The sequence below is a fragment of the Lactuca saligna genome, chromosome 6 (assembly GCF_052625555.1).
Source record: "Lactuca saligna cultivar CGN05327 chromosome 6, ASM5262555v1, whole genome shotgun sequence".
Lineage (NCBI taxonomy): Eukaryota > Viridiplantae > Streptophyta > Magnoliopsida > Asterales > Asteraceae > Lactuca > Lactuca saligna.
Genome location: NC_136422.1, coordinates 53,006,551 through 53,009,520, shown reverse-complemented (window position 1 = coordinate 53,009,520; position 2,970 = coordinate 53,006,551). Strand labels below are relative to the sequence as shown.

Genomic DNA, 2,970 nt, shown 5'->3' with positions numbered 1-2,970 from the left:
TTTGATCCATTTTTGTCATCCTTCTATCTAGACTATCGAGCTTAGCTATTACCGCCGCCATGCTATCATTCACCGAGTTCACTGCTCCCCGACTTACTTCATTTCTCGGATTGTGGTATTCTCTAGAATGCTTAGAGAATTCCTCAATTAACTCCTTGATTTCCGGAGGCGGCTTTCTGGTGAGCGGGCCTTGTGAATCGAGCAATTGCCTTGTGGTGACATTGACTCCATCCTAAAAAATGGAGACCTCTTGTTGGCTATTAAGGTCATGGTGTGGGCAATTTCTAAGCAAACCTTTGTATCTTTCCCAAGCTTCATAAAGAGATTCACCAGGTTGTTGCTCGAAGTTGGCGATGGCTTTCTTTAACTTAGCTATCTTGGAAGGTGGGCAAAAGTGGTTTATGAATTCCTCTTTCATCTTAGCCCATGTGGTGACCGATCCGGGAGGAAGTGACTTGAGCCAGTCCCTCGCAGCACCTTTAAACGTGACTGGGAGCATGCGAAGTAGCTGGGTCTCGCAAGGCACATTTGGTACATTGAAGTAGTCAGCCACATCATTTACTTCATCCAAGTGCTTATAGGCGTCTTCGTGATCTTTCCCATAAAAAGGAATCTCCTTGAGTTAAGCGAGAATATGGCCCTTTAACTCGAAAGTAACGGTTGCAGGAATTGCGGGCTGCACAAGTCCCGGGCCAGTGTCATCACGCATCCTCTTCTTCCATTCCCCCATGGGGACTTCATCGATATTAGCCATAGCGGTAGCTAAATCGTCTTCAAACTCGGATTCGTGCTCGTATGTGGGTTCGTCCTCTTCCTCGGTCTCGTACTCGGTGTCTTTTTGAATCGGATCTTCGATTGTCAAAGAGGCACTGGATGCTCCTGATTTGTTGCTTCTCTTCTTGCTGAAAACAGACTTGAGGTTTTTGAGTGGTGAGTTCTTTGAAGAAACGGATTCTCCAACGGTTTTGCCTTTGCTCCTTCTTAGTGTGGTTTCCGGATCTTCAAGAGGGGGGACCAGAGGTGTATCAGATCCTCGGGTCATGAAACAACTGTAAACAAAACAGAAAACGCGTAAAAAGAACAAAAATAAAATAAAAATTTAAGTTGTTTCAGTGATGTACTCGCCGAGTCTGCATGAGTGCACTCGGCGAGTCCAAGGTAAAATCAGAAAAATTTAGAGTTTTTTTTTTTTTTTTTTTTTACCTACTAAATTAAACGGTAATTAACTTTGTGTAAGATAAATCTCACACAAAGGATCGATTGAATTAGAATTTAATGCTAACTTTAGAACCGTTCCCCGGCAACGGCGCCAAAAACTTGATGTGCGTAAACTCACTTAGTTTTAAACCTACTTTTAGTTGTAAAATAAACACACAAAGGCAGTGGATCTATCAATTGTGGTATAGTTCAAGCAAGTAGGGTATCGAACACAGGGAGCGACAAATTAAAAATAAAAACTAATTCTATCTAAATTAATTAATAAGTAGAGGGTTTTCTCTAGTTTTGCAAGACTAGAAACTTACTAACTATTACTTAATCTAAAAGCTAGAAAAAACAAAGAATTAACTAGATTCAATAATACGAAGGAACTTCTGTTTAGTTCAACTCAATTGATCCTATGGTTGATTTCAAGGTAATAGTGCAATGGATTAATTCTTTTGTTGGTTACCGATTCAAGTGACTAGGTTCGCATTCACTACACTAATCCTTAGTAAATAAACTAACTTAAACAGTGATCAGTTGTCTAATTCAATTTAGTTCACTAGATTGATTATTCGGATTATTTTAGACTCACAATAGTTAATCAATTTGGTTTTTAATTAACTTCTTGTTGATGGTCATCACACAAGCTTGCACATGAATTTACTTAATTTTCTTATTAATTCTAGTTTCATGTTCATTAATCATAGACATATAGCAAAGTAGTCACATGGTATATGAGGTTGATAATCAAACGATGTTCATGCTATTTAATTACCTTCCTATTAACAGAAAATTAATTATCATTCACACACAAGGTTCTTTAGCAAGCTAAAATAACAAATAAATCACCAACATTGGATTAATCCTACCAATAATCAAACCATAGTCTCAATTTTGTATCCCCAAACAGAAGTTAACAGTTTTAGCTCATGATTGAAGTAAATAACAGCATAAAAACGAATTCTAATTGCCTAACCATAATGAAAAACAAAAGATTAAGTTGAATGGTGAAATTTGCCTCAAATCTCATTCGGGATTGAATTGTAGCTTCTATCTTCGTCTTGTAGGGTTTCTCTAGCCTCTGAATCGCAGCTAATTGCTCCAGAATTGTCCCAGAAGTTTTTTCCTCGATTTGAGAAGTTATCTATATATTCACGTATCGACTCGTCGAGTCAGGTGACGACTCGTCGAGTCCGTCTCACAACTCCTGTATACGATAAGTATCTGGGTTCCCGAGTCATTATCTTCTCAAATCTTCACTTGGACTCACCGAGTAGTCGACCCTACTCGCCGAGTAGGTGGTATTTTTGGTGTTTTTCTTCTTTATTCAATTCCCGAGCTCCTAACCGCTTCTCCTGCTTCCTTTCGCTTCCGAGCTTCATTTTTGGACTGAAAATACAATTCAAACACTTTTAAGTACCTTTTGTCCATGAAATGCAATAATTTAGCTAATAAATGAATAAAAATCTATACTTTTTACAAACTAGATATGCACATATCAGATACCAAACGCTGATGAGAGTTCCAAAAATCAGTGTTGATGGGTATATCGATATATTACATGCACCTACCCACTCTTTTCCAATAATTCTTCTATTAAGAAGTTAATGATTCTCTATATTACCCATACACTGATAAAACGTCGACACTCTTTGTCGATAGGTACATTTCATACCGGAATGTGTTACACGCAATATACCATTCTTGCCCTTTTCTTGAAATAAAAGTGATTAATGAGCTACCATATAAAACCACATGATGATGAAA

At 37.9% G+C, this 2,970-nt stretch overlaps 1 non-coding gene across 1 annotated transcript; it reads left to right on the top strand.

The window, feature by feature from the left end:
• Nucleotides 1-263: 263 nt before the first annotated feature.
• On the top strand, nucleotides 264-370 carry LOC145003616 (small nucleolar RNA R71). Its single transcript, XR_013662069.1, has one exon. It is a non-coding gene; the product is annotated as a small nucleolar RNA R71 (small nucleolar RNA).
• The last annotated feature ends 2,600 nt before the right edge of the window (nucleotides 371-2,970 follow it).